The 14250-nt window shown below is 35.6% G+C and overlaps 1 protein-coding gene across 1 annotated transcript in view; it reads left to right on the top strand.

Annotated features, from left to right (window-relative positions):
- Nucleotides 1–12210: 12210 nt before the first annotated feature.
- The window catches only part of LOC144375088 (ankyrin repeat domain-containing protein 26-like), a 62505-nt gene continuing 60465 nt past the window's right edge, over nucleotides 12211–14250 (top strand). The window contains exons 1-2 of the mRNA XM_078038639.1: nucleotides 12211–12374; nucleotides 13911–13975. The gene's annotated coding sequence lies outside the window, so the exon portion shown is untranslated. The remainder of the gene's footprint in view (nucleotides 12375–13910; nucleotides 13976–14250) is intronic.

Below are 14250 nucleotides of genomic sequence, written 5' to 3'. Positions count from 1 at the left end.
CCAGCTACATTCATTTACAACCAAATGCCATACTTTTATTCTTCTTTAAGGCTGAATAATATCCGGTTGTTTGTACACACCACATTTTCTTTATTCATTTATCTGTTGAAAGGCACCTAGGTTGCTTTCATAATTTACCTATAACATTGATGTGGCTTCATCACTGTAGTATGCTGACTTTAAGTCTTTTGGGTATAAACTGAGAAGTGGGATAACTGGGTTAATTCCAAGTTTTCTGAGGAATCTCCATATTGCTTTCCATAGTGGTTGCACCAGTTTGCCTCGCCACCAGCAAGGTATGAGTGTACCTTTTTCCTACATCCTCACCAACATTTATTGTTGCTTTTATTCTTGATAATTGCCATTCTGACTAGAGTGAGATAAAATATCAGTGTAAATTTGGTTTACATTTCTGAACTTTTTTTTCATATATTTGTTGATTGTATTTCTTTTATGCAGTGTCTGTCCAGATCCTTAGCCCATTTATTGATTGGGTGGTTGTTATTGATATTATTATTTGTGTAAAGTTTTTTGAGTTTTTCATGTATTCTGGAGATTCTTGTATCTGAGGTGCATTTGTCAAGATCTTCTCCCATTCAATAGGCTTTCTCTTCATGTTACTTTTTCTTTTGCTAAGAAGAAGTTAAAAGGATACGTCTTTGATTCCATCCCATTTATTGATTCTTGATTTTACTTTTTGTGCTTTAGGAGTCTTGTTAAGAAGTAAGGTTTCTAAGCAGATGTGGTAGAGATTTGGGCCTACTTTTTCTTCAGTTAGTTGCAGGCTCTCTAGAGTTCTATTGTATAAGTCCTTGATTCACTTTGAATTTGTGCAAGGTGAGAGGTAGTGGTTTAGTTTCATTTTGCTACATGTGGATTTCTGGTTTTCCCAGCACCATTTGTTGAAGATGCTGTCTTTTCTCCAAGTGTATGTTTTTGGCACCCTTTTGTAGTATTAGATATGTTTTCATGTGGATTTTTCTTTTGTTCTTTACCATTGTTCTGTGTTTCTGTTTTGGTGCCAATATTACACTATTTTTGTTACATGGCTTGGTAGTTTAGTTTAAGGTCTGGTATTGTGATGCCTCCTGCATCACATTTCTTCTAAATGACTGCTTTGGCTACTCTGGATCTCTAATTTTTCCAATTGAATTTTATGGTTGATTTTCTAGTTCTACAAAGGAAGTCATTGGGATTAAAATAGGAATTGTATTGAATCTGTATAGCACTTTGAGTAATGTGGTCATTTTGACAATATTAATTCTGCCTATCAATGGCATAGAAGATCTTTTCATCTTCTAAGGTCTTCTTAAATTTCTCTCTTTTTTGCTCTGTAGTTTTCATTGTAGAAGTATTTCATATATTTTGTTAAATTTATTCCCAAGTATTTTATTGTTTTCTATGGCTATTATGTTTTCTATTGTGAATGTGTTTTGTAATTTCTGTTTTAGTTGATTTGCCATTGGTATATAGATATATAGTTGATTTATTGGTGTTAATTACCCAATATATTTTGATGTATTGTATCTCTGTTCTAATTTATTTCTGAAAAATTTATTATTTCTTCCCTGATCTCATCTGTGATCCAATCATAATCCAGATTTGTATACTTTAATCTCCAGGCATTAAATGGTTTCTGTTTTCTTATCTTGTCATTAACTTCTTCTTTTATTATTGGATGCAAGAAATTATCTCAATTTCTTGAATTTACCTTGTACCCCAAAGTATTGACTTTTGGGGGGGTACCAGTGATTGAACTCAGAGGAACTTGACAATTTAGCCACATCTCCAGCCTTATTTAGAGATGGGGTCTCACTGAGTTGCCGTTGCTGAGGGTGGCTTTGAAATCACTGTCCTTCTGTCTTAGCTTCCCAAGCTGCTGGGATTATAGGTGTGCTCCACCGTGCTCGGCAATATGAACTACTTTAAAGAATGTTCATTGTTTCATGGAGAAGCAAATAAATTCATTATTGATGGATCATATAGTCCAAAGATGTTTATGAGGTCCATCTGATTTATTTAGTTCTGAAGAGGCCAGGATGACAGGGTTTCCTTCTTGGGTGGGTGTGGTACAGAAAGGTCTCCCCAAACCTCAGCAGTGTGAAGACCCTGGAGTGTGGTCCTCATGAGGCATTTTATCTGCATCCACAAACTCTGTCTTCCATCTGTGGATCCCTCCAATTGTCACCTCCTCAAACCCCCACCAATACCAGACTACTTTATAATGTCTGTGAGGGGATCTCACACCCCGCCTGCCATGGAGGCCCACCTGGGGGCCTGCCATATCTCGGGGTGGTGTTCTCACCCACTGCATGCTATTGGGTCCAACCCAGGTTTGGGGGGCTCTCGCCTGCCTCTTGCTGTTGAGGCCCACCAGTGTCTGTGGGGGGATCTCACCCATGGCTGGCCTTGAGGCCCACCCGGGTCTGGGACGTGGTCTCACCCACTGCCCACATGGAGGCCCACCGGGTCTCTGGGAGCTCCACCCTGTTCTTGGTGGTGTTCTACCTTGCCCACCATCAAAGCCCACCCAGGTTTCTGGGGGTGGGTCTCACTGTTGAGGCCCACCTGTGGCTGGGGCTGTGGTGGTCTCACCCACTGCCCACCATCAAGCCTCCATGGGTCTCACCTGCCACCCACCATCAAGGCTTCTTTGACAGCAGGGGACCTACTTTCGCACTGTGGGTCCAGCTAGGTTGGTCGAGCTACACCATCCATCCTCTTGCTTTCCCCAACTCGGAATCCAAGCCCAGACACTCAAGGCCACGCCAATCCACAAGGCCCTGACCCCAGCGCCTAGCAGCTCACACTGCCAGGCCAACTCAGAGGAGACTGGAAGAGGCTGCATTGTAATGGAGAGGGACGAACCTTTACAATGGACTACCTGGACTTCACAATGAACTGCCTGGGCTACCCCCAACTGCTGCTCCTGCGTCCTTGCTGCCCTCCTCTCCACCTCTGCACTGTGTACAGGCAGGACATTGGGGTCTCCCACCTTAGCCAATAGGTAGGCCTGAATCACAGTACTCCCGGTGGTCAGCACCGTCAGCTCTCCCTGGAGCCCCAGGTTGGAACTGGGCAGAGAGCTGCAGGTGGGGAAGGTTCAATGTGTGGGGTGGTGTGGAGGGGGATTACGCCCTGAATGCAGAGGTGTTGGAGACTTAGGAGCTGGCTGAGGTAGTGCAGCTTATCTGGCATTTCCACCTCCTACTGGACAGAAGAGCCAGACACTGACCACAGTTCAGGAGGCGGACCTTCCAAGAGCCAATCACCGACAGCCAGGCAGATTGTGGCGCGTGAGGGTGCGTGCATGCCTACGCACTTTTGTTTATTAGTGTTGCTTGGCAACGATTGTTTTAACAGTTGGTTGTCAGATAGCTAATCTCAGAGCTGCCTTGGTAGGCTGCTTGATAGAAGTTGTTTGCGATGTCTCCAGGAATGGTCAAATCCTGTAGAAAGCTTGTTTATTTAAACCTGGGGATCAAGGTTATTGGATATAAACCCCTTGGGAAGATCCACCAGGCTGCCAAAAATTGTGAACTGGAAAGAATTGAACATTATCTGGGACGTGGATATCATATTGATGACACCGACCAAAAAAATAGGTAATAGAGGCTGAAGGGCAAGGGGCCAATGGGGAAAGCTGGGCTGATGGAAATGAAGCCTGCACTTTTCAGACATTGCCAATGGGGCAGAGAAGAAGGGAAACCAGTTCTCCTTTTACCAGGATGTTTGACTTAAATACCCCGTGGAATCCTCTATAACTTCAGCTGGTTTCCCAGCCACTTACAATATTTCTATAGGGTGTCTGATTTTTTAAAAAATGAATATACATAGTAGCTGGTAATGTACACATTTTCAAAAGCATTGCAGAAAAGTGAATTATGAGAAAAGTTTCTCATAATGGAGCAACAGGAGGGCTAAAGAAAAGTTTTCAGATACAATCTACTATCTGTTGGGGCCTGAGGGCCTCACAACAACTCTGAATTGGGAAGATGGCTCCATATTCTTTCTTCTTGCTTTATTTTTAAAATTATTTCACACTAGTATATTTAGGGGTATGTCTTCCACCCCTAAAACTAAGATTTTACTTATTTCTATCATGCTTCCTCACTAGTTCATCAAATTCTGAAGGATAAGTTGGTGTCATCTTGATCATCTAACCATTTTCATAACAACAAGCCCTGAATTTTCTGCAGTACTTCATTAACTTCAGTTACCTTTCCAGAGAGGACAATAGAGTTTATTGGCAGCTTTTACACTTTCCCAAACACCAAACACAACATGCTTTTTCAATTTTGTCACCACTTCAGACACACTACACTAAAAAAGCATCTACTAAAAGCTTCTTGCACAAAATTACAAAATTGCTGATTCCACTGTTTTAATACCCTTTCCTGTAGTTATCCATTCCTGTGTATTTGTTCAACCAGAGAGCAGAGCATTGATTGAGAGCATCCAGGTGGTGCAGGCTCTCAGTCACCAGGGCCAAGGGAGCAGCACACAAAGAGTGCCTAGGCTGCATAGAGCTGCCCGCTGCTGCTGTACTGTACCTTGCCCTACCCTGTTCTGAAGGGAACAAGGTAGGCCTTGTTGGTCATTTGTGCTGATAAATACTTTTGACCCAGAGTGTGAGCTCTTTCTGTGGTTATCAATTTCACACACACAAAAAAAACAAATAAAAATATCAGTACATTTTTTTAGTTCCACATGCAGCCCTTTCTTAGTGATAATACTAAGAAACTGTTTACAATGAAAAAGGCTTGCCATTCTTTGTATCAAAATACATTATTAACTTTCACAATTACTTGTTTTCCAAGGGTCAAAATGTAAGTGACTGGAACAGGATAAATAGAATATCCAAATATCTGGAAGAACAGTAAAATGGAACTGGTAGTAGTGACATGCACAGTTTTAAATGTTGCACAGAAGTTACCATCAAATCATCTATTTGAGAAGAATTAAACAGCTTAACCTTAATCAACAGCCCAACGCCACTGTTCTTCATCCTCAAAAACATTATAGCTGAGGAATGTATTTCATTTGTTAGACTTAAATTATTTCTGTTACAAAGGAAACTAAATATTTTTTTCATGTTCATATGTCACTGTCACTTGAGCATCTGTAAAAGTGTACTTTGTCTGATTTAAATTGGAATTCCAGGGTTGGAAACGTAGCTCAGTGTTAGAGCACTTTTGCATGGCAAGGTCAATGGTAAGGATACAATTCCCAGCACAACAACAACATCATCATCATCTTCATCAGCAGCAGTATAATAGATTTAAAAAAGGGAGGTAGACAAATTAGAAAGTCTTTTTTTTTTCAATTCATTCTCTCTTAGAACAGTGTTTTCCAACAAAAAGAATCATTTGTATTTTCTTCTAGTACATTTCTGTATAGACATTCTATAGTACATTTCATCTATTGTAGACATTACTACACATATATTTCTTATATATGTATATTTCACACATGCAGGGAGGGCAACTTAGTGAGACTCTGCATCACCGTTTAAAAAATAATTAATTATAGGTTAATAATTTTGTTTTGGTTTCATTCTGATGAAAATATAAGAGAGCAAATATAAAAGATTATTACTACTGCAAAAGTATTGCTTTACTTTATAAAAATTTTACTTAAAAATATGGAAGTTCTCAACTATTCTTATCTATTCTTTAATCTATTCATTTGTACTCATAAACTGAATACCACTTTTTATGCTCATAAATTGTACAGATATTTATTTTGTAGTTGACATATTCTACTCTCACAGAACTCTTACATAAAAACTCCCTTTTAAGTGACCAGTTAACTAAAACTGAAGTGATAGGATTCAGTTTCAAATGAAATTCTTTCTTTTTATCAATCAAGCATTAATGGAGGTAGAAAATTATAAACTTCCTTTTGAAAAGTTAAGATCATATTAAATGCTGAACATTGGAAATATCTGATTTGCATATATCCTATATATTTAAATGCTGAATGAATTTAACCATACTAATTTATTTGGGTCCTTTTTCCTTTGGTTTAAAGTTACTTGGAAATAAATAAGATAAGCAAGGATTAGTTTTCTTTCAGTTTGGTCTTTTGCTGTTATTATTCAGCCTATTTTTTCTATAGTATTTTCAAGAATTAAACTTAATTTAAATGCCATCCTTGTGACTAAAACAGCCATAAATCTATTGTCTCACATTTCATTTAAGGTAAGATACCATGAATTATGATGGTCCTTTATTTTGTATATGAAGAAAAAAATTAAATGCTGTCAATTATAGTTGTAATGCACCCTGAATTATTAGTGGCATTTTAATCTCAGTATTGTTAAAATGATAGGGAGAAAAAGCATCTAAGTCTCATTGAAATATATAGTTTTTAAAAGATATCTGTCAAAACTACTATAATGCTACTAATTTATTAATTTAAATACTCTGTTGATTGGTTCCTATTGTAATTAATTATTGAGCTGTTGCTTGTGCTAGAAACTCTTTAGATATTTTACATGGGTTCTCCACTAAGCAACCCAGTAGTATCCTAAGAAGTAATTATTGTTTTTAATCCTTACCTTATTAGTGAGGAAACTGAGAGAGAGGAAGATTATGGAATAAATAGTATTTCACAGAGCTTAAAGTAGAACTCAAATCAAAGATAAAATTGCAAGGCCATGTTCTTTCTAGGCAAGTGGACTGCTCTGCTCTGGGGATGTGTTCTATGGTAGAGACCTTCCTTACCCAGAATGCCTAGGCCTGGGTTACATCCCCAGCACCACAGAAACAAGCAAAAATAAGTAAAATGTATGAAATAAGGCATGGCACAAGCCCATAATTCCAGTGACTTATGATATTGATGCATGGGCTTGGAAATTCAAGGCCAGGGAGGGCAATTTAGTGAGACCCTGCATCCCAATTTTAAAAAATAATTAAAAAGTGCTTAGGATATGACTCAGTAGTTGAGTTCCCTGGGGATTAATCCGCAGCAGTATCAGAAACAAGAAATTTTAAAAAGTGTCAATGGCATAGGTTGATCATTTATTAATTTAATAAGTAATAACAGCTAGTAAATATTGTACCTTCTTCAGAAGAAAATAGAATGTTTATAATTGCATGAATAGTTGTATATTTCAAAAGGTGCCTTATGAATTTTTAATAAAGCCTCTTACTTGCATAGAACCTCTCTACATTATGCCTGTGCCTATGGCAATCCAGCTGTGGTGGCTCTTCTAGTGAAGAGGAAATGCAGTGTCAACCTGTATGACAGTGATGGCAACACACCGTTGATGAAGGTAGATGTAGCCAATGGTTTTGCAGTAAATGATTTTGATTTAAATGCTTAGAAGAAAAATTGGTTAATGCCACTTAGTTATAACTGATTAGTAAAATGTGAAATATTTTTCTTGAATTCCCCAAATTTACAATCTATTTCTTGGTTAAAATCGACAGGCCATACAATATGAGGAAGAGGAATGTGCAATTATTCTTCTAGAAAACGGTGCCAATCCAAATGTTCACAACAACAAGGGTGAAACTCCTCTCCACTGTGCTATGTTTTATAGGAACACATCAATAGCAACAAAATTGCTTTCATTCAACGCAGATATTGAAGCCAAGAACACGGTATACATTAATCACCTTATTTCCAAAATACTTGAAATATGTTTCTTTAAAATTAACAGTGATGTGTGTTAACAAATACTGATCATAAGCAGAATTTTCTCAATTAGAATAGTAGCAAATGATGGAAGTTCTTCTCGTATTCCTCCTCCTTCTTTTGTAGCTCATGTGTATATTTAGTTTGCCTCCTTGAATTGTGTCCACATTTAGAATCCAAGAGACTCATGCAGAAATCTAAACTTCAAGCTTCGGTGAAGGAATCTGATGTGGTACCCCTTGAGCCATAGTACTGCACAGTGTGGTGTGCAGGGTTTACCTCTCACATGCTGGGCATACATGTTCTTCAGTTGGCATACTGGCAACTGCAGCATTCACTCAGATCACCTACTTTGCCTCTATGAATGAGGTTACAACTACTCTTTTATAATATATTTTGATAAAGATTTCATGGTGGTTTCTACTGATGTACAAGAATATGTCCCACATAATATATTATGAATATCTTTGAAATGGGATTAAATTTTTGAATTTAGAATTTAGGCACTTAAATAGTTTTCTTTCTGTACACTATAAAAATCATATTCCCATTGGAATTTTTGTGAGCCTGATTAGGTTACTCATTGCTGGAAGTGGATAAATTATTGCTAGAAGTAGATAATTCATGGATTTTGCAAGCTGTACTATGTACATGAGTTATCAATTTTGTTCCCTAAAAATACAAGTGATTTAGTGTCTTTCATTATGCTAAAAATAATCTGTATAAATCAGCATAAATCTTGTTGGTACACAAAATTTCTGAATTAAATTTTGCCAAAAATTATAAATAACTTTAAGTAGCAATTAAAGTGGAACCAGAGTAAAAAAGAATTTTGAAAAGTAGCTTAGCATTATGTTACTGGGATTATCATTACAAGTAAGAATACATTTTCAATATTATTTTTATTAGAGTTTATAATTATACATAGTAGTTGGGTTCATCCCAACCACAAAATCATACAGGCAAGGAATTCCAGTTGAGTTCATGATCCCCTCTTTTTCCTCCTGTCCTACCCCTCCTCCTTCATCCTTCTGCTTCTTTTCTCCTGGACTTCCTCTCACTTGTCTATTTATTTATATTTGATTGTTTATTTGCACTTACACATAAAGGTATATTTATATATGCATGTAACATGATTTTTGAAGAATTCATTCTTTATTGCCTTCCCTTTCCCATTTCCACTGTTTCTCTCAGTCTCCTTTTTCTACACTAATGATCTTCCCTACATCGTTTGATATTCTACTTTTTAATATCTTTATTTATTTTTATTTTATTTTTAGAGAGAGAGAGAGAGAATTTTTTAATATTTATTTTTTAGTTTTTGGCAGACACAACATCTTTTGATTGTATGTGGTGCTAAGGATCAAACCCAGGCCACATGCATGCCAGGTGAGCATGCTACCACTTGAGCCACATCCCCAGCACTTTTTTTGTTTTAGATATTTATTTTTTAGATGTAGATGGACACAACACAATGCCTTTATTTTTATGTGATGCTGAGGATGGAACCTGGATCCTGCCCATGCTAGGCGAGCGCACTACCGCTGAGCCATAATCCCAGCCCCCATCTTTTGATATTCTGTTTTTCCCTTATCTTTTTCTTTAATTTCAGCTTCCACATATGAAACATTTGACCTTTGAGTTTCTTAGCTTAACTTATTTCACTTAGCATGGTATTCTTTGTTTCCAAACATTTGCCAGCAAATGGCATAATTTATTCTGTATGGCTAAGTAATACTCCATTGTATGCATGTGTACTACAATTTTTTAATTCTTTTATATATTGACACATACCTGGGTTGATTTCATAATTTACCTATTGTGAATTGTGCTACTGTAAACACACGTGGCTGTATTACTATACTAGGCAAATTTTATTTTAGTAATTTTGGGAAAATACTGAGGCATGGGATAGCTGGTTCATGTTGTGGTTTCCTTCTTAGATTTGGGGGAATCTCCAAACTGTTTTCCAGAGTGATTGTACTAGTCTGCATTCCCACCAGCAGTGTACAAATGTGCCTTCCCCTTACATTCTTACCAGCATGCTATTATGTTTGTGTTCTTTATTACTACCATTATGGCTGGAGTAAGATAAAGTCTTAGTGTAGTTTTGATTTGCATTAACCTAATTGATAGAGGTGTAGAAGAGTCATATATATATATATATATATATATATATATATATATATATATATATATATATATATATATATAAAACATTTGTGTTTCTTTTGAGAAATTTCTATTTAGTTCTTTTGCCCAGTTATTGACTGGGTGCTTTTTGTTTGTTTGTTTCTTTTTAATATTTATTTTTTAGTTTTAGTTGGACACAATACCTTTATTATTTTATGTGGTGCTGAGGGTCAAACCAGGGCCTTGCATGTGTTAGGTGAGTGTTCTACCACTGAGCCACAACCCCAGCTCAGTGTTGTTGTTTTTTGAGTTGGTTATTTCTGTTTGTGAATTCCCCATCAGTGGATTAGCTGGCAAAAATTTTCTCCAATTGTGTAGGAAGAATATATTTTCATATTAAGCTTTCTAACAGGAAAGATAAATGTCCTTCATCTTTATAATAAAAGAAGACACAGAGACCAATTATGAAAAAGAAACATGGTTTATTCAAAGTCTATTGCTTTTAAGCAGGAATGCCTGACATTGATATCTGGGATTCTGATTCCATAAATAGAAGAGAATCAAGAGGACTTGTATAACATGGAGGACACTTCCATGTCATTGGAAAGCTCTCAGGACTATATCTCTGAAACTTGAATTCTTCATATGTGAATATGTACTATGAAAAATCAATGTCAAATAGGTATTAAGAAATGGGAAAGCTATTTATGTAATACTGGACATACAGTGCACAATTTCTGTAAAACAAGGAATATTTCAGATGAGGGTTGGTATTTCTGGAAAAGTAGATATTCTTTAGAAAATAATTGATTCACCCTATTAGTGAGTTGAAAATTTGGCTTGTTAATTAAATATACAATACTTACATCGTTTACTAATATGTGTTAGGGAATGGGGCTACTGAGATACAGTTCATGTCCTCTACACACTCTTGATGAGGTGGGTGCAGGTTACTTAATCCCAAGATGCCATGATGAATGCTGTGACAGAGGCAAAGAACTGTGGAAACAGTAAATGTTTGAAGCAGTTTTAGAAATGACTGGAGTTCATGTGTCCACTCTAGAGGCATTTCAAAATGAAAGAGCAGCATACATGGAAGCAGAATGGGAAGAGAATGGAGTGGCTACTCTTATTTTACATTATTATTATATGCTTATATTCATACAGTATTTTGTAAGGTTAAGTTCAGTTGAGAAGTAGTAATTTTGTGAATAAACTATTTTTGTTGTTTTTTTCAGAGTGGACAAACACCACTTTTATTCGCCATAAAGAAAAACAGACAGATGATGGCAGAATTTTTTATTAAGAATAAAGCAAACATACATGCAGTTGATGACAAGGGAAGGTATAGTACTTTATTAGTTTTTGAAAAATCTTAATATTGTAGTAAAAAATTAGTCAATTTAAAAATATTAAGTTAATGAGAATGACATAATCATTGGAATAGAGTGAAATATATGAACATGTATGAAATATATGAACAAAAGATAACTATAATTAGGGAGAAAAGCAGTTATTCAAATTGAGCAACAAAAATGAGGGTGTGTAGTATGATTCACATGCCCAGATAATTATTGGCTTATCATTATTATTTGATTTTATTGATTATGTGATTTTGTGTTAGCTAGACTTTTCATATTAGTTATGTAAAATATGGACTTTTAGTTTGCTTTTTTATTAAGTATTGAACTTTAAACTTTGTTATTTTTATCTTTGGCTGGTATAGTTTTCTTTTGGAAATGCTGTGTTGAGCATAAATAGACATTGAAAATAATTTTGTCCTTTGGATAATTGTTTGCTTTAAATATTGATTTTAGACTTTTTTCTAAGTGAGAGTTAATTACTATTAACAGATTTTGTCCATTTCTAATGAAAAAGAGAATACCATACATTTAAAGGCTGGTTGCAAGATTATACATGTAGCATTTATTTCAGTGCCTCAAAATGCTTCTCAGAGTGAATGACTGAAGCAACAATGACTATTATCATCACTAGTGCTACTGTTATTATGGTATGCCTGAAAATAGCTTTTTTACTTCTTGATCTTTGGCTGACTGTGAGCTACAATATATTCCATTGCCCTAGGGAGAAAACTGAGCTTTATTCATTGAAATCTGTGCCATTTGAAGATGAATGACCTTATCATAGTTACTGTCCATTGAAGGATTTTTAAGTTTGTAACTCTCCCCTTTTGGGACAAGATATTTCTTTTTTGTGTTTTTGTTTTCCTTTTAGACTTACAGATGATTTTCAAAGATAAAGATTTGATCTTTCAAGATGTTTGTGTATGTAAACAAACAATCTTTAAAATATTTGTGTATGTATGAAATGATCTTTTAAGATGTTTGTATCTGTTAGTGTATGCAAAGCTATATATCAAATTGGTAAAATGTAATAAATTGTCTGTTTAAATAAATTTATTAAAATACCTAAGGTTGAAGTTATCTTTCTTATTTTAGAACAGCCCTCATGTTTGCTGTGGAGCATAAATCAACACAAATAGTTGAGCTGCTTCTTCAACGAGGTGTTAATGTGTCTGCTTCAGATAACTATGGACAGATTGCCTTGTCTTATGCCATTGCTAGTGGTAATACTGTGTAAGTATTTACATTAAAATACTAATCAGCATTAGACTTAGATCCACAATAGTTATATCTGTTGCATCTCACATGAGGTAAGATTTCATAATATAACTATGTATGGAACAGTAGTTAGTTAGGACAGTTCATCAGTAAGAAACCTTTCAAAAGTCTAGCCAAGAAGTAGTGATGAAAGTTTGATTTGGTGAAGAGGAAGGAAGGGAGGGCAGGGGTCATGGGGGCAGGAAAGATGGAATGAGATAGACATTATTACCTTGGTACATATATGACTGCACATATGGTGCAATGTTACATCATGTACAATCAGAAATTAAAAGTTGTGCTGCAATTGTATAACAGGAATCAAAATGCTTTCTGATGCCATATATACATAATTAAAATAAATTAATTTATAAAAGCAATGATGCATACATGAATCACCTCTAAAGTTTGTTCTCTCCTCTTTCCTCTCCTCTCCTTACCTTTTCTTCTCATGCATACTAGGAAATTTTTCTACCACTGAGATATACCACTAACCAATATTTTAGAACTTTCTAAACCTTTATCTTTAGGGTTTCCAGCATTATCCATTTCATTTCCAGTATAACCCCTACTAATGGGAAAAAATAGTATCACACCTATGATTTTTCTAATTAGCTATTTGAGTCTTGAAATGCTCAATTTAGCAGAAGTTATCTATTCTACCATCCTCCTTCAATTTATCAAGGACCTAATGATATCTTAGAAACTTAAGAAAGATATTTCTGTAGTCAGTTGGAGGGGGATAAAGGGATTTAAAATTGTTCCTTTGTCTCTGTCAGTTCTGTTACTGCAGTGTTTCTGCCGGAACTGACCCTGCAGACTGGTAGTGAATAGCTTTTATTACAACCTGTTTTGACTGATCCCAATCCCTGAGTATTCATGGTAATACACACTTAGACTCAAAAGTTACAACACTCTTTTTAGTTCACATGCACTCATGCTTTTTGACTCAATGACATCTTTCCGAAGCAGCAGCACTCTATATTATCTTAGTAAATCTTCATAACAACTTGGTGAACTAAAGTGATACAACCCTTAATTTTTAGAAGGCCTTATGCCTAAGAGAAAGGACTTGTGCAAGAACAAGAAGCTATTGTTCACAGAGACAGGGCATTTTCTGAGTTCAAGCTACACTAGTTAATATATTTACCTGTCTTGTCTCAATGCATGATCATTTCATGTTATTTTTTTTCTTCTCTAATTACGAGCTATGGGTGCAGTGGCTCATGCATTTACCCCAAATACTTGGGAGCCTAAGGTGGGACAAATGCTTGAGCCCAGGAATTCAAGATCAGACTGGCTATCATCATGAAATGCCATTTCAAAAACAGAACAGAACAAACATTGTACAAATAATTTTCAAGTCAATTAAATGTCTATAGGGCATACAAATTTGGAGAGTATATAAAAAAGTTCTGATACTAGATCTAAAACATTAAGTATTGAATTATATTTTGTCAATGTTTTCTTGTGTGTATTAAAATACCAATTTTATTACTTTTTCAAACCTAGCAACAGGAATCTAATTCTTCGACATATGAAAGCACAATCTAGAACATCAGTAATTTTCAGTACAGGTAAGACTTACAAAAGTGAGTTACTCTTGGTGTTCATGCCCTGTTAAATAAAAGTAAGAGAGTTTGATCACAAAAGAACAGTGGAAAAAAGTAAATGTTCAAATTCCACTCATATTTTTTCTTAATATCTTTCTTGATCCTATAGAATCCAGGATAATTTAGTAATTAATTGTAGGAACTTTATCATCTAAATGATATTGCCTGAAGAAATTTTATGTTAATTTTGAACCTGAAATTTTATATCTTGCAGAAATAAGAAAAAGATATTATTAAAT

This window comes from Ictidomys tridecemlineatus, chromosome 2 (assembly GCF_052094955.1).
Source record: "Ictidomys tridecemlineatus isolate mIctTri1 chromosome 2, mIctTri1.hap1, whole genome shotgun sequence".
NCBI classification, from domain to species: Eukaryota; Metazoa; Chordata; class Mammalia; order Rodentia; family Sciuridae; genus Ictidomys; species Ictidomys tridecemlineatus.
The sequence above is the reverse complement of the archived record's forward strand: the minus strand, read 5'-3'. Positions and strand labels throughout refer to the sequence as shown.